The 18,664-nt window shown below is 39.1% G+C and overlaps 1 protein-coding gene across 1 annotated transcript in view; it reads right to left on the bottom strand.

Moving 5' to 3' along the window:
- CD2AP (CD2 associated protein) overlaps nucleotides 1-18,664 on the bottom strand; it is a 145,683-nt gene that overhangs the window by 125,931 nt on the left and 1,088 nt on the right. The gene's annotated exons all lie outside the window — the stretch shown is intronic.

The following is an 18,664-nucleotide window of genomic DNA, read 5'->3' as shown; positions in this document are numbered from 1 at the left end:
TTCTGTAGATCATCTAAGGTACAATTTTAAAAAATAAATAAAGTAGAAAAATGGCAGAAATAATTATATATAAAAAAAGAAACAACATGAGACAGTGAGAAGCAGCTGTGAGAACTGAGGGACGGCAGAGCCCAGTGGCAGTAGGTCACAGTGAAAGGCCTGGTAGCAAGAGGAGCTGAGAGCAATCTTGGAAGCCCTTCTGACTGGCAAACTATACCCTGTCTCCTGAGTTGTTCCTGTTACTTCCAAGTTTATTCTCATTCCCCCAATTGTAGCCTGTTACTTCCCTAATAAACTACTTAACTATAAGAACAGATCATGAGTTCTGTGAGACGTTGCTGTGAATTACTGAACGCAAAGGCAGGATAAAGAATACTGAGAAAAGGAGGAATAGTTGACGTTAGAGATGATGGAGTAGTACAGCAGGCTGGTGAAGTTGGACATTTGGGGCATCTTTAACCTCTACCTTATAGCAACCAGCTCTGTGATGATTCTTATTAAAGAAATCATTCATTTAGCCCCACGGGACATCTGGCAACATCTAGAGACATTTTTGGTTGTCACAGGTGGGAGGATTCTACTGGCATCTAGTAGGTAAAGACTAAGGATGCTGCTAAGCATCCTACAATGCACAGGACAACCCTGTACATCAAAAAATTATCTGGCTCAAAACAGCAATATGATACTGTTAAGGGTGAGAAACTCTACTTAATTGTTATTAGTTGCCATAGAAATCAGCTCCAACTCATGATTAACTTATACAACAGAACGGAACTTTGCCCTGTCCTATCCCATCATCATGATCGCTAGCTGGTATGTTTGAGTTCATTGTTCGGGCTATTATGTCAGTTCATCTCACAAGGGTTTCCCTCACTTTCACTGGCCTTCTATTTTACCAAACATGATGTGCTTTCCTAAAGATCTGTCTTTCCTAATGACATGTCCAAAGTAACCAAGTCAAAGTCTCACCATTATTGCTTCTACAGAACATTCTGGTTGTATTTACTCTAAACCGATTTACTAGTTCTTGCGGCTGTCCATGGTACATTCAATATTTTTTGCCAACACCACAGATCAAATGCATCAGTTCTTTTGTCTTCCTTTTTCATTATCCAACTCTCACATGCTGTAATGGACTGAATTGTGTCCCCCCAAAATATGTGTTAACTTGGCTAGGCCATGATTCCCAGTATTGTGTGACTGTCCACCGTTTTGTCAACTGATGTGATTTGCCTACGTGTTGTAAATCCTACCTCTATGACGTTAATGGGAGGCCTGGTGGCAGAGTGGTTCCGAGCTACAGCTGCTAACCAAAAGGTCGGCAGTTCAAATCCACCAGCCACTCCTTGGAAACCCTATGGGACAGTTCTGCTTTGTCCTATAGGGTCGCTATGGGTCAGAATCTACTCAACAGCAACAGATATGATGTTAATGAGGCAGGATTACAGGCAGTTATGTTAATGAGGCAGGACTCAACCTACAAGATTAGGTTGTGTCTTAAATCGATCTCTTTGGAGATACAAGAGAGAGAAGCGAGCAGAAAGACATGGGAACCTCATACCACCAAGAAAGCAGTACCTGAAGCAGGATGTACCCTTTGAACCCAGGATCCCTGCATAGAGAAGCTCCTAGACCAGAGAATACTGATGACAAGGACCTTCTCCCAGAGCTGACAGTGAGAGAAAAAGCCTCCCCCTGGAGCTGGCACCCTGAACTCAAACTTCCACCCTCCTAGAATGTAAGAGAATAAATTTCTCTTTATTAAAGCTATCCACCCTCCCCCCAGGAAGATAAAATACTTAGGAATAAATCTAACCAGATATGTAGAAGACCTATACAAAGAAAACTACAAGATGCTACTGCAAGAAACCAAAAGAGACCTACACAAGTGGAAAAACATTCCTTGCTCATGGATAGGAAGACTCAACATTATGAAAATGTCTACTCTACACAAAGCGATCCACAGACACAATAAAATCCCAATCCAAATTCCAATGGCATTTTTTAATTAGGTGAAGAAACAAATCAACAACTTCATTAGGAAAGGGAAGAGGCCCTGAAAAAGTAAAGCATTGTTGAAAAAGAAGAACAAAGTGGGAAGCCTCACACTACCTAATTTTAGAACCTATTATACCGCCACAGTAGTCAAAACAGCCTGGTGCTAGTACAACTACAGACACACAGACCAATGGAATAGAACTGAGAATCCAGATGTAAATTCATCCACCTACAAGCAGCTGATACTTGACAAAGGCCCAAAGTCTCTTAAATGGGGAAAAGACAGGCTCTTTAACAAATGGTTCTGGCATAACTGGACATCCATTTGCAGAAAAATGAAACAAGACCCATAACTCACACCATGCACAAAAACTAACTCATACTAGGTCAAAGACCTAAATATAAAATCTAAAGCGATAAAGATTATGCAAGAAAAAACAGGGACAATGCTAGGAGCCCTAATACATGGCATAAACAGAATACAAACCATAACTAACAATGCACAAACACCAGAAGAGAAACTAGATAACTGGGAGCTTCTAAAAATCAAACACCTTATACTCATGCAAAGATTTCACCAAAAGAGTAAAAAGACGACCTACAGACTGGGAAAAAATTTTTGGCTACGACATATTCAATCAGGGTTTAATCTATAAAATTTACAAGATACTGCAAAAACTCAACAACAAAAAGACAAATAACCCAATTAAAAAATGGACAAAGGATGTGAACACAGACTTCACCAAAGAAGACATTCAGGCAGATGGCAAACACATGACGAAATGCTCATGATCATTAGCCATTAGAGAACTGCAAATCAAAACTACAATGAGATACCATCTCACCCCAACAAGACTAGTATTAATCCAAAAAACACAAAATAATAAATGTTGGAGAGGTTGTGGAGAGACTGGAACACTTACCCACTGCTGGTGGGAATGTAAAATGGCACAACCACTTTGGAAATCGATTTGGTGCTTCCTTAAAAAGCTAGAAATGGAAGTACCATACCATCCAGCAATCCCATTCCTTGGAATGTGTCCTAAAGAAATAAGAGCTATCACACAAATAGATATATGCACACCCATGTTCACTTCAGCACTGTTCACAATAGTAAAAAGATGGAAACAACCTAGGTGCCAATCAACAGATAACAGATAAACAAATTATGGTATATTCACACAATGGAATACTCTGCAACCATAAAGAACAATGATGAATCCGTGAAATATCTCAACACATGGATAAATCTGGAAGGCATTATGATGAGTGAAATGAGTCACAAAAGGACAAATATTTTATGAGACCACTATTATAAGAACGCGAGAAAAGGTTTAAACACAGAAGAAAACATTCTTTGATGGTTACGAGGGTGGGGAGGGATAGAGAGGGTTATTCACTAAATAGATAGTAGACAAGAATTATCTTAGGTGAAGAAAAGGCCAATACACAATACAGGGGAAGCCAGCACAACTGGACTAACCCAAAAGTTAAGAAGTTCCTTGAATACAACCAAACATTTCAAGGGACAGAGTAGCAGGGGTGGGGGTCTGGGGACCATGGCTTCAGGGGACATCTAGGTCAACTGGCATAACAAAGTATTAAGAAAATGATCTGCATCCCACTTTTGTGAGTGGTGTCTGGGGTCTTACAAGCTAGTGAGCGGCCATCTAAGATGCATCAACTGGTCCCAACCCATCTGAGACAAAGGAAAATGAAAACACCAAAGACACAAGGAAAATATTAGCATAAAAGACAAAAGGGCCACTAACCTGAAGACTCCATCTGCTTGAGACCAGAAGAACCAGATGGTGCCCGGCTACCACGAATGATCGCTCTGACAGGGGAACACAATAGAGAGTCCCTGACGGAGTGGGGGGAAAGCATGGTGCAGAACTCAAACTGAAGTAAAAAGACCAGACTTAACAGTCCGACAGAGACTAGAGGAATCCCAGAAAACATGGCCCCCGAACTCTCTGTTAATCCAGAATTAAAATCATTCCAGAAGCCAACTCTGTAGACAAAGATTAGACTGGATTATAAACCATAAACTAATACTCATGAAGAGTGTGCTTCTCAAAGAAGTTTCCTGAATAAACTGAATGCTTTGAAGGCCAGTGTAGCAAGGGCAGGGGTTTGCCAACCATGGTTTCAGGGGACATCTAGGTCAATTAGCATAATAAAATCTGTTAAGAAAACATTCTGCATCCCACTTTGGAGAGTGGCGTCTGGGGTCTTAAACGCTAGCAAGCGGCCATCAAAGATGCATCAATGAGTCTCAACCCACCTGGACAAAAGGAGAATGAAGAACACCAAAGATACAAGGTAATTATGAGCCCAAGAGACAGAAAGGATCACATAAACCAGAGACTACATCAGCCTGAGACCAGAAGAACTAGATGGTGCCCAGCTAAAACTGATGTCTGCCCTGACAGGGAACACGACAGAGAACCCCTGAGGGACAGGAGAGCAGTGGGATGCAGACCTCAAATTCTCGTAAAAAGACCAGACTTAATGGTCTGACTGAGACTAGAAGGACCCCAGAGGTCATGGTTCCCAGACCTTCTGTGAGCCCAAGACAGGAATCATTCCCAAAGCCAACTCTTCAGACACGAATTGGACTGGACTACGGGATAGAAAACGATACTGGTGAGGAGTGAGCTTCTTGGACCAAGTAGACACATAAGATTATATGGGCTGCTCCTGTCTGGAGGGGAGATGAGAGGGCAGAGAGGGTCAGAAGTTGGCCAAATGGACACGAAAATAGTGGAAAGGAGGAGTGTGCTGTCTCCTTAGGGGGACAGCAACTAGGAGTACATAGCAAGATGTATATAAAGTTTTTGTATGAGAGACTGACTTGATTTGTAAACTTTCACTTAAAGCACAATAAAAACTAAAAAAGAAAAAGAGTGTGCTTCTTAGTTCAAGGAGATAAAAAAAAAAAACCAAAACCAAAACCAAACCTGTTGCCGTCAAGTCGATTCCAACTCATAGCGACCCTACAGGACACAGTAGAACTGCCCCATAGAGTTTCCAAGGAGTGCCTGGCGGATTTGAACTGCCGACCTTTAGGTTAGCAGCTGTAGCACTTACCCACCATGCCACCAGGGTTTCCGTTCAAGGAGGTACAGGATCCTAAATGGGCAGCTCCTGTCCGGAGGCGGGATAAGAAGGCAGAAAGGGACAGGAGCTGGTTGAATGGACACCGGAAACACAGGGTGGAAAGCGGGGAGGGAGCATGTTGTTACATTACAGGGATTGCAACTAGGGTCACATAACGATATGTGTATAAATTTTTGTAACTTGAGCTGTAAACTTTCACCTAAAGCACAATTTTAAAAAAAAGATGCTACAATATGGAAAAGAGATCACATAAAAGCTATATAACAATCCTTCAGAACTTTTTTCCTATCACAGATGTCTAATCTCATTGAAAATCCAAGATATAGACCCTTTTCCCAGAAAAATTTCATCACAAAACCCCACACAAAATTTTGCAAGTTTTAAAACTGACACACTTTTGAAATGCTTTTCCCATGTTATTTTTGGAAATTTGTTACATCACAAATATTTCTGTTTTCCTTTTGAGTCCTTCACCAATTGCATTTATGAAATATCACTCTTAAATTTTCATTATCTCTGAAGTAAATAAGCATCATAAAGTGAAGGAACAGCCCTCTTATTACTAAGGCCAAATTATGCTTCTAAGTATTAATCTAAAAAACTGTCACTTAAAAGCTTCAAATTCTCTAACACACCAGTAGGTCATGTGCAAAAAAAAAAAAAATCACATTTTATTTATAAAGGAGAATGAAATAAACATAAGGCTTACTACATGCAATCTATTAACCTGAGCATTTTTTGACATAAAATATATTTAAACTACTTTATTAATTTATTACTTAATAAATCAGGTAATACTATAATGGTTTATTATATTAACAAATCCCAAATCATGTAATTCTTTATGTAATGATTTATAGTCATATAATGTTTTAAAAATACTTTCATACATACTTTCATTCAATTTCCAAACCTGTAAGGTCTATACTTTTAAAATACACTGTTGAATATGGTAACGACCAGCTACTATGTGGCTAGTTCATGCTGAGATGGTCAAGAAATGTAAACTATACCACACATATCAGGAAGAGAAATAAGGGAAGAAGATAAACTATCTCACCAAAAATGTTTTATATTGAATATATGTTGATATTTTCTTTACCCCAATATATCCAAAATATTAATTCCACCTTTTCCTTTTTATTTTTACTATGACTATGAGAACATTTTAAACTACATATGTAGCTTGCATTATTATTTCTATTAGATAGCACTATTCAAAAGATGGAAACCCTGGTGGCGTAGTTGTTAAAGTGCTACAGCTGCTAACCAAAGGGTCGGCAGTTCAAATTCACCAGGCGCTCCTTGGAAACTCTACGGGGCAGTTCTACTCTGTCCTATAGGGTCGCTATGAGTCGGAATCAACTCGACGGCACTGGGTTTTGGGTTATTCTAAAGATGAGCCAATTACAACTGAGAGAAATCATATAAAGCTAATAAACTACAAAGCCCAGAAACAATTCCAGATTATCTGACCAACTCCAGAACTGCCTCAATGAAGTAAACTGATATAAGAAATGGGAAAACAATCTAATGTACATTAAATATACACCAAACTAAATTCCTTCTCATATTTTGTTTTGTAAAATTTGTTGTTGTTGTTGTTGTTAGGTGCCATGGGGTCAGTTTCGATTCATAGTTACTCTATGCACAACAGAATGAAACGAGCTCATTGTTGCAGCCACTGTGTCAATCCGCCTCATTGAGGGTCTTCCTCTTTTCCGCTGACCCTGTACTCTGCCAAGCATGATTTCCTTCTCCAGGGACTGATCCCTCCTGACAACATGTCCAAAGTATGTAAGGTGCAATCTCGCCATCCTTGCTTCTAAGGAGCCTTTTGGTTGTACTTCTTCCAAGACAGATTTGTTCGTTCCTTTTGGCACGGTAAAATAGTTTTTATAATTATCATCAACATTTATATGCTATTTTGATTTGTGCCTCTAAACATTATTCAAACCTGCACATTACTCCCCCTCTTTTGGTTTAATTTTCTAGAGATATACTCCCAAAGTGGGATTATTAAGCTTTGTGACTGGTTACATATTGCCAAAATGCTCCTCAAAGTTGAGTCAATTTGGTATGCCAAAGAATAACATTTAAGATGGTTATTTTAAAAGAACTTTTTTAAGCAAACTAAGCCTTTATGCCTGAGTTTGGTTTAACACGACACATTATAGACTTATACAGAAATGTCTCTCATCTGCACAATAAGTAATTTTCCCATTATTTACTAGAAACATGTAATATTATGAATGAAACATACATGGAGTAGGCAATCAGCAGACCCACCTGACAAAATGCTTAGTATTCCATATTAGTGACTACAATTTAAGAGTGCCAATGAGGATTAAAGAATTTATTTCTAGAAAGATAGTTAAATTATATCCAGCAATCTGAAACAGTAACTCCACTAGGCAACACTGTTATCCTGGTTTGTTGTTGCTAGTTGCCATTTAAAAAAAAAAAAAAAAACATTGCCAGCTAACGGATTCTGACTCACAGTGACCCTATAGGACTAAGCAGAACTGTCCCATAGGGTTTTCAAGGAGCAACTGGTAGATTAGAACTGCTGACCTTTTGGTTAGCGGACAAGCCCTTAACAACTGTGCCACCAGGGTTCCTTTTTCATTAGGTGGGCATATTTCAATATATTCAAATTTTGTATTTGTTAGACTCAATTAGTTCAAATTAAAGCATGAATGAACCACAGACTTACTGGACACACAGCAGGCTCCCAATTTTATGCTGGTTATTAAGAATGTTAAGTTTTTGAAATATAATAAACTAAATGATGTGGTCTCTGGTGACAATGAGCTCAGGACAAGTTAGGTCATTTACACATGAAATGAGAGTAACAAAGAAGATTCTAATTAGCCTTTAAACTGTGAGGTTCTGATTATAAGTTCAATTCACAGAACATAAGGAATTTAGGATAATTTAATGTGAAAAGAGCTATCTTAAGATTTAAAATACAGTGTTTACATTTCTATCTGACACTCGTTCTTAAAATTCTGATCTCTCGAAAGATGTATTTTCACAATTTAAGGTAATTTTTCTGAGATGCTTCATAAAACATGTTTGATAAGAATTGCCTAATTAGCAGGTAAGTAAAAAATGAATTCTTCATCTTACATAGCGCTCACATGAACACACACACACCCCTAAACAGCAGGGCAAAGTATTCAGAGTGCAACCTGCCACAGCAGGGCAGGAATTTTAATTAAAGCCTGTGCACGACTTTGATCTTAGGAGAACACATTCCGAAATAAACTAAAAATTGTTTCCAAGAATGGGGGGAGGGAACCTACCCACGCAGACCTATATAGAATATTCCATATTTGAAAGACCAGCTTTAACCGTTTTCTAAAAATACAATAAACCAAAACCTAACCCATTGCCACTGAGTTGATTCCAACTCATGGCTCCCAGTTTTACTCTGCTTTAATCAGGACTATACGGTCTCAGGGCTTTTTTTTTTTTATACGGTCTCAGGGCACCCTAGCAGGTTCGGTGGTAGAATTCTCACCTTCCATGTGGCAGTTGTTGTATTCTGTCAAGTTTTTTGGACTATGGCGAGCCCATGTGACAGAAGGGAATTACCCCATAGGGTTTTCTTAGCTTTAACCTTTAAGGATGCAGATTGCCAGGTTTTTCTCCCATAAGTCGCTGGGTGGGTTTGAACAAACCAACCTTTTGGTCAGCAGTGAGATTCGGGTTCAATCTCCAGACAATGTACATCATGTGCAGACACCACCCATCTGTCAGTGGTTGCTATGATGCCGAATAGGTTTCAGCATAGCTTTCAAGCCAAGATGGACTACAAAGAAAGACCTGGTGCTCTACTTCCAAAAAAATAAGTCAATCAAAATCCTATGGATCACAATGGTCAGAGTGGCACTTGATCACAGGGATGGCACAGGACAGGGAAACGTTTCATTCACTTGTACGTGGGATCACCAGGAGTTCAGAGCTGACTCAATGGCAGCTAAAAACAACATACAGTCTCAAATTTACAATTATATAAACTTCTACACTTGTAATCCAAAGCAAACAATTTGGTGCTTAATTATTACAATAATCATGATAAATATTAATGAGATTCCTTATAGTTAACAAAGTAAGTACAAACGTTAAGTAAAGTTCTGGCCTCCTCAGTACTGGGGCACTGATGGAAGGCTAAGAAGCTTAAGACAGTTTCAACGTCTCAGGTAAAGGTATCTCAAAGATACCAACTCAAGTGAAGGCTTCACTCTAAAGACTCATTGTCAGTAGTATAAAAAAAAATATCTTGGCTACCGCTAAGTACCCTCTATATCAAACTAACCAGAAATGTACAAATCTTATTTGTACTCCAAAGTAGGTATCCATACCCTGGCCTTTAGGTTTCTCCTACTACATTTTAACATTTCTGAAACTAGAATATATTCTCTTACTGTGCTACATTTCCTCCAGTTTGGATTTCTAATGGCTTCATATGTTAAGTTTTATCTCCATCGTGTTTAAATCTTATTCCTACCACAACACTAGAAACCATCCCAACACATTTATGACACAAATAACCGGATGGAGGGAGAGGCAAGAGGATTTATATCAGAATTTCTAGGGGTGTGGGAAATCCAAAAAAGCCCAGGTAATTCTAATAAGTCCAACCCTTAATAGTGCTAGAAACTATTTGAAGCTCTAAAGCTTTTATTTCTTCTAAATCCCCTAGTACCTAGCATAGCATTAAAAGCACATTCCTCACATTAAGGCAAACACTTCTTGATTAATCTCTCATAAACTGGCCCTTTCATTGTTGCTGATGTGACCCTGTAAGAGAGCCATCCTCTCTCAATGTTGGAGGTAATTGTTTATTACCTTTTTTTTTTTTAAGTTGCCGTGGAATCAACTCAGACTCATGGTTACTCCATGTGTATCAGAGTAGTAACTGTTCCCATAGGCTTTTCAATGGCTGATTTCTCTGAAGACTGTCAGGCCTCCTTTTGAGGCACCTCTGGGTAGAATTAAACCTCCAAACTCTGAGTTAGCAGCCGAGCTCATTAATCATTTACAAAACTCAAAAAAAAAAACAAAAACAAAAAAACCCATCGCTGTCAAATCGATCCTGACTCAATGATCCTGTAGGACAGAGTAGAACTGCCCATAGGGTTTCCAAGGCTGTAATCTTTACAGAGGCAGACTGCCAACTCTTTCCCCCTCTGAGCAGCTGGTGGGTTTGAACCCTCAACCTTTAGGTTGGCTGCAGAGTGCTTTAACCCCTGTGCCACCCGGGCTCCTTTTACACCACTGAGGGGCTCCTTATTACTACTGCCATACTGAAAGTATTTTTCCATTAGAAACCCCTTAGTGATTGCATGCTACAAAGTCACTCCCTTGGAACTACCTGGACATTGAATCATCAAAAAGAACCTAAATGTCACTAACAGAGTACTACAATAGATACTGTTAGTCATCTTTGTTTTGCAAGTAAGTTGAGAAGTAGAACAGGAAGGACCAAGATGGGAAATTCAATAAGTTAGTTCTTGTTGTGGGAACAAACCCCTACCTTGTATCTCTCATAAGAAATCTGGACCCTGTCTAATTTCATTTTCTTGTGGCTAGGTCTTTAAAGCCTATCAGATCCTCTTTCCTCCTTTTTCCCCCCAGATGTCAGTCTGAACATCTAGTTAGTGCCTGCTATCAAAAAAAAAAGAAAAATTTTCACTCCCACACCAAGCTGACCTGCTCCACCTATTTGCCCTACACACTGCCTTTTCCTACATATCCCTAATACTGACAAGCCAGCTGTAGGCATGTATGGACCTCCAGATCCATACAACCAGATCTCTTCAGGGGGGTTTCAAACCAGTTCATTCTGGTTTGAACCCCTGCTGAGAATTTATATTTCTACACTCAGATACACTGAATCAGAATCTATACTTCAGCAAGATCACCAGGTGATTCTTATGTACAGTAAGCTCTGAGAACCAGAACTTACTAGAAGTTCTCAGAATCAGTCCCTAACCAGCAGCATTAGCATCTCCTGGGAACTTGTTAGAAATGCGAATTCTCAGCAGGGGTTCAAACCAGAACTAACCAGTTCAAAGTCCTGGATTTCTCAGACCAGTGTTCTGTCCACTCCTTCATCTAGAAGTCAACTTATTTACTGGCTGCCAGGACTGTTTCATCCCTAACCAAAAAAAAAAAACAAAAAAAAAACCCCACTGCCATTGAGTCCATTCTGACTCACAGCAACCCCATAGGGTTTCCAAAGCTGTTAAGTCTCTGTGGACGCAGATTGCCACATCTTTCTTCAGTGGAGCTGCTAGTAGTTTTGAACCGCTGACCTTTCGATTAGCAGCTGACTGCTTTAACCACTGTACTACCAAGGCTAAATTCTGCTAAAATCCAGTCTGCATATTAGTAGAATATCAAATCCCAAAACTAAGCAAGTCCTATCTCCACCTTAATGTTGATTACCCAATCTACCTAAATTTCAGTAACAACCCTTTCTTTTCTGAATACAAACTTTCTGAAAGCTTTCAGATCTTTCACAATTTGCTTCACCAGTTTACCTAGGAGGGCAAGAGCTGTTGATCACTCCTTGTATCTATAGACCTGTCTTATTATCACCCAAATCTCTGCCTATCTTCAAGTCCTTGACACAATACATATACATAAATATTAAAAATTGAAACACTTTTATAACAATCAAAATACATTTAACACAAGAGAAAGATATTCCATGATAGAGAAGATGAAAGAGCAAAGATTTGGATTTGTGTAAATAAAAATTGGGGGATATTTTTGATTGGCAATACAGCCATGAACCAAAACACTTCATGTTTCATAACTTTTTCTTTTAATCTTAAATGCCTTGAAAAGTAAGATCACCTTATCAAGTTAATGTGACATCATTTTACTTTCCAAACCCCTTATGATGGTTAAGATTGTGTGTCAACTTGACTGGGCCATGATTCTCAGCAGTTTGACAGTTATGTAATGATATAATCATTCTTCATGTGATCTGATGTGATCAGCCAATCAGTTGTAAGGGGAGTTTCCTCAAGAGTGTAGCCCGCATCCAATATATATATACACGGACCTTCTGGCAAAGTTCACTTGCTCGCTCTAGATACTGTATCCGGCTAGTTATCATCTGACCTCCAGTTCTCGGGACCTGAATCAGTGGCCTGTCATACTGCCATACTGTCTGCCAGTCTTGACCTCTGCAGCCTGCGAGCCAGCAGCCTGCCATCTTACTCACCAATCTTGGATTTGTCAGCCTCCACAGCCTGTGAGCCAATGGCCTGCCATCTGACATGCCAATCTTGGGTTCGTCACTCCCTGCAGCTACATGAGTCAGGAGAAGCCTTCACAACTGCGTGAGCCATTTCCTTGAGATAAATCCCTCTCTCTCATCTCTCTCTCTCTAGAGAACCCAGCCCAAGACATCCCTCATTTACAGAAATGTATGGCAAACCCCAGGCAGGTTTCTATATGGCAATATCTAATAATAGTAACGTGAATTTTCACTCTTAATGTGATTTACGGAATTTAAACTACTCAAAGGTTTAAACACTTAAGAAATCTGGTCACAAACCGAACGCGTTGCCATCGTGTTGATTCCGACTCGTAACGACTGAATAGGACAGAGTAGAACTGCTCCATATTTTCCATGGAGTGCCTGGTGGATTCAAACTGCTGACCTTTTGTTAGCAGCCGTAGCTCTTAACCACTATGCCATGACTTATTAGATTTGTGATTCAACTTTGAGACAAAAACTTCCTAATATTCCTCTTTCATGCTCTACCCGTTGTCATCAAGTTGATTCCGACTCATACTGACCCAACAGGAGAGAGCAGAACTGCCACATAGAATTTCCAAGGCTGTAATCTTTACGGAGGCAGATTGCCACATCTTTCTCCCTCAGAAGAGCCGGTGGGTTTGAACTACCGACCTTTCTGTTAGCGGCCGAGTGCACTTGACCGCTGGGCCACCAGGGTTCCTTTTCATGTTCTCCATTAGTTTAACTGAAGTAAATTCTGAGACTCAAAGGTAAATCATTAGCAGGCAATTTCCATTACAACTACTTAACCCTACGAATCAGGATTTTTCTCTAAATAGTGCAACAAAGTAAATTATAAACAAATCCATTGCTGTCCAGTCAATTCCTACTCACAGCAGCCTATATGACACAGCAGAAGTATCCCATAGGGTTTCTAAGGCTGTAATCTTTACAGAAGCAGATTGCCACATCTTTCTCCTGTGGAGTGGCTAGTGGGTTCGAACCACCAACCTTTCAGTTAGCAGTCAACAGTTTAACCACTGCTCCACCAGGGCTCCTCAAGTAAATTACAGAAATAAATTACTACAGAAGTGCAAACGTCATCTCTAAACCAACCAAAAATTTCTGTCCGTTAAAATAATCTCATGATTTAAACATACTGACTTTAAATGATATGCATGTAGATTTATAAAATATATTTAAGCTAAAAAGTTCATAACTTCATCTAAATTAGCAAGAGAAATTCAATCTGTACTTCTGAAATATGAAAAAGCATCACACTTCTATCTCACCAAAGCCCTCCCCAAGATCTTTCACAAAATACCTCAAGCTTCGTAATGATAGGCGTTTTTCCACATCTAACAAATGTTGGAACTAAAAGCATAACTTTAACATAAAATTCAACATAAGTCTCTTCCAGTACTCATCTCACTTAAAAGCTTTCCCTAAACTACTAAACTTACTACCAACTAATGAGCTTTCTCACAGTACACTCAAAACTGAAAAAAAAAAAAAAAAAACACTACCTTCCTACATAAGTTCTACAAGGTTATATCACTTACATAAAATTCCATTTCTTCATTAGTACAAAATTTTCTCACCCCACTGATCCTTCAAAATCCATACCACTCTTTCTAGTGTTGTTGTTGTTGCTGTTAGGTGCCCTATACTTGGTTCCGACTCATTGTGACCCTATGCACAACAGAGTGAAAGAACTACCTGGTCCTGCACCATTCTTAAAAATCGTTGCTATGTTTGAGCTCATTGTTGCAGCCACTGCGTCAATCCACCTCATTGAGGGTTTTCCTCTTTTTCCGCTGACCCTATACTTTGCCGAGCATGAAGTCCTTTTCTAGGGACTGATCCCTCCCAACAACGTGTCCAAAGTATGTAAGACGCAGTCTCGCCATCGTTGCTTCTACGGAGCTTTCTGATTGTACTTCTTCCAAGACAGATTCATTCACTCTTTCGGCAGCCCACAGTATATTCAATATTCTTTGCCCAGCCCATAGTATATTCAATATTCTTCGCCAACACCACAATTCAAAGGCGTCAATTCTTCTTCGGTCTTCTTTATTCATTGTCCAGCTTTCACATGCATATGATGAGACTGAAAATACCATGGCTTGGGTCAGGTGAACCTTAGTCTTCAAGGTGACATCCCTGCTTTCCAACGCTTCAAAGAGGTCCACCGCAGCAGATTTACCCAATGCAACACATCGTTTGATTTCTTGACTGCTGTTTCCATGGCTGTTGATTGTGGATCCAAGTAAAATGAAATCCTTGTCAACTTCAATCTTTTCTCCATTTATCATGATGTTGCTCATTGGTCTAGCTGTGAGGATTTTTGTTTCTTTATGTTGAGGTGCAATCCATACTGAAGGCTGTGCTCTTCGATCTTCAGTAGTAAGTGCTTCAAGTCCTCTTCACTTTTAGCAAGCAAGGTTGTGTCATCTGCTTAACACAGGTTGTTGATGAGTCTTCCTCCAATCCTGACGCCCCGTTCTTCTTCATATGGTCCAGCTTCTCGGACTATTTGCTCAGCATACAGATTAAATAGGTTTGGTGAAAGGATAAACCCTGACGCACACCTCCCCTGACTTTAAACCAATCAGTACCCCCTAGCTCTGTCCGAACAACTGCCTCCTGATCTATGTAACTGTTCCTCATGAGGACAATTAAGTGTTCTGGAATTCCCATTCTTCCCAATGTTATCCACAATTTGTTATGATCCACACAGTCAATAAAACACAGTAAACATCCTTCTGGTATTCTCTGCTTTCAGGGATGGTATCTCTGCTTCCACATCCTCTCCTGAAACTAGCCTGGATTTCTGGCAGTTTCCTGTCGATATACTGCTCCAGCCGTTTTTGAACAATCTTCAGCAAAATTTTGCTTGCATGTGATATTAATGATATTATTCTGTAATTTCCACATTTGGTTGGATTACCTTTCTTGGGAATAGGTATAAATATGGATCTTTCCAGTCAGTTGGCCAGGAAGCTGTCTTCTGTATTTCTTGGCATAGACGAGTGAGTACCTTGAAGAGGAATGGTGCTGCATTCATCGTCAAAAAGAACACTTCAAGATCTATCCTGAAGTACAATGCTGTCAGTGATAGGATAACATCCATACGCTTACAAGGAAGACCAGTTAATACGACTATTATTCAAATTTACACACCAACCACTAAGGCCAAAGATGAAGAAATAGAAGATTTTTATCAGCTGCTGCAGTCTGAAATTGATCGAACATGCAATCAGGACACATTGATAATTACCACTGATTGGAATGTGAAAGTTGGAAACAAAGAAGAAGGATCAGGAGTTGGCAACTATGGCCTTGGTGACAGAAACAATGCCAGAGATCAAATGGTGTAATTTTGCAAGACCAACAACTTCTTCATTGCAAATACCTTCTTTCACCAACATAAATGGTGACTATTTTTTTTTTATACACATGTACCTCACCAGATGGAACACAAAGAAGTCAAATTGACTACATTTGTGGAAAGAGATGATGGAAAAGCTCAATATGATCAGTTAGAACAAGGCCAGGGGCCGACTGTGGAACAGACCATCAATTGCTCATAAGCAAGTTCAAGCTGAAACTGAAGAAAATCAGAGCAAGTCCATGAGAGCCAAAATATGACCTTGAGTATATCCCACCTGAATTTAGAGACCATCTCAAGAACAGATTTGATGCATTGAACACTAGTGACCGAAGACCAGATAAGTTGTGGAATGACATCAAGGACATCATCCATGAAGAAAGCAAGAGGTCACTGAAAAGACAGGAAAGAAAGAAAAGACCAAAATGGATGTCAGAGGAGACTCTGAAACTTGCTCACAAACGTCAGACAGCTGAGGCAAAAGGAAGAAATGATGAAGTAAAAGAATTGAACAAAAGATTTAAAGGGCGGCTCGGCTCTAGAAGACAAAGTAAAGTATTACAATGACATGTGAAAAGAGCTGGAGATAGAAAACCAAAAGGGAAGAACACGCTCGATGTTTCTCAAGCTGAAAGAACTGAAGAAAAAATTCAAGTCTCGAGTTGTAAGAGTGAAGGATTCTATGCAGAAAATATTAAACAAAGCAGGAACCATCAAAAGAAGATGGAAGGAATACACACAGTCATTATACCAAAAGGAATTAGTCGATGTTCAACCATTTCAAGAGGTGGCATATGATCAGGAACCAATGGTACTGAAGGAACAAGTCCAAGCTGCTCTGAAGGCACTGACGAAAAACAAGGCTCCAGGAATCGATGGAATATCACTTGAGAGGTTTCAACTGCTTCTAGTAAAGGTCAAAAATTCAGAATTTTTTTTTTTCCAGTTGGTGCAAGAATTAAGGAAATCATTTGAAAACAAAAACTATCACCACCAGCACTGGCACTGTTTTAAGCTCTTTACAAGTATTAGTTCATTCAATCCCCCTAACAACCTATAAGGAGCCCCAGGCAGTGCAAATGGTTAAGCAATAGACTGCTAGGCGCTTTCAAAGATAGGCCTGGTAACCTGCTTCCAAAAGGTCATCGCCTTGAAAACCCTATGGAGCAGTTCTATTTTACTGTACACAAATGGGGGTCATATGGGGTTGCCATGAGTCATTATCAACTCAATGGCAACTAACAACAACCACCTATGAGGTAGACACTTTTATCGCACTTACACATTAGGAAATGAAGCACAGAGAAGTAATTTGCGCAGTCACACGGAGAGTAGGTGGAAGAGCCAGGATTTCACCTGTCCCAGTGCAGAGATCGCGCTCATAATTTGCTAGCTGTACACTGCCTCAAAGTAAGAACCATCACTTAATAGGTGTCCCCATTATTTCAAAACAAAGGCACTTAAGATGTTTGCATTTTGTGACAAATTAGATCAAATAATACATAAATATTCTAAGCTGTCAGATTAAATCACAAGAAATAGACTGCTAATAAAGAAAACCAAGCAAATAAGATTTACATTAAAGAAGAAAACCCCTTTAAATGAAATTTAATTTGAGAATTTTAATACAAATTAATACATGACTGATAAGTTTAAATTACACATTCGTATAGAAATGTTTGATGAATATTTTTTTAACATTAATCACAAATCCCCCCAGGTAACAGACCTTCAAAACACATTCTGTTGCTAACTTGGCACTTCACCAGGACTATCTGGCAATCCACCTAACCAGAACACAGCAAAGAAATCACTAAGAAAGTGACTCTAGACAATCAAAATAGATACTCCAATGATCGGGTATTGACATTTTTCTCAAAAGAGGTCCTCACACACTGCCTATTTATTTTCCCCATATGTAGAATCACAAAATTGAATGTGATTTCCACACTTCTAAAAAAATTAGAGAGGGTGAAGGAGGACAGTAGCAAGGCAGAAAATAAAATTTTTTAAATAACTTGAAAAAGCAAGATCAACAGTCTTACATAGAAACCAACAGATTCTCAAGGCATCACAGTAACGGATGATCAAAGATAACGACCCAAGGTCATCAAAAGTGGTTAAATTGTATTCTGTATTCTATTCAGGACAGAAAATAATTGTATATTTAATTTTAGTATGATTTTCATCCAAAACAGTTAAAGTGGTTTTATAATTTGATGCTTAAAGGAGCAATTCCTCAATTATCTAGTAAGCTCAATTAATCAATTAGAAAGGCATTAATCTGAAAGTCCCAAATAGCAGAAGTTTTACTCTTTCTGAGTTCAAGTGTACTTTATGCATAAAAGTTTCCTCAAAGTACAGGGGAAGGAGGGACATAAAAGTAGAAAGTCTAAGAAAACAGAGAATAGCAAGGCAAGTGTCTATAAACACTATGCCTAAAGTATCCCCCACTAGGAAGTGTGGGCAGAGGGTGCCACATCAGCAGTACTCTGTATTCTGCTTCTAAACCATTCGTTTGTTTCATGAATTATTAATTTTGGTTAATGGTTTGTTGATATGAAGCAGTACCAACTCCTCAACTACAATAAAAAGAGCATCCTCCTCTGAAAACCAAAGTTGAAATTACTCTTACAGAACACTGCCTTACAGTGGCACGAATTTCATTTTTTAAAGTTATTCTCTTTTAAAGTGTCTTTAATTTTTAAAGGATTGAGGGAGTGCCTTGCCCACACCGAACTCTGTTATCAAATGAATTGTTTGAATTGTTACACTATTCAACAAAACTCCTTTTCAAACCAGCCTGCAATGCATTCCACTTTCTCTAGTCCCAAACAAAACTTTAAAACACCCAATACGTAACCTAAGACCTTGTACTTTTCTGT

The sequence above is a fragment of the Elephas maximus genome, chromosome 1 (genome assembly GCF_024166365.1).
Source record: "Elephas maximus indicus isolate mEleMax1 chromosome 1, mEleMax1 primary haplotype, whole genome shotgun sequence".
NCBI classification, from domain to species: Eukaryota; Metazoa; Chordata; class Mammalia; order Proboscidea; family Elephantidae; genus Elephas; species Elephas maximus.
Note: the sequence above shows the minus strand (reverse complement) of the source record. Positions and strands in the feature narration are given on the sequence as shown.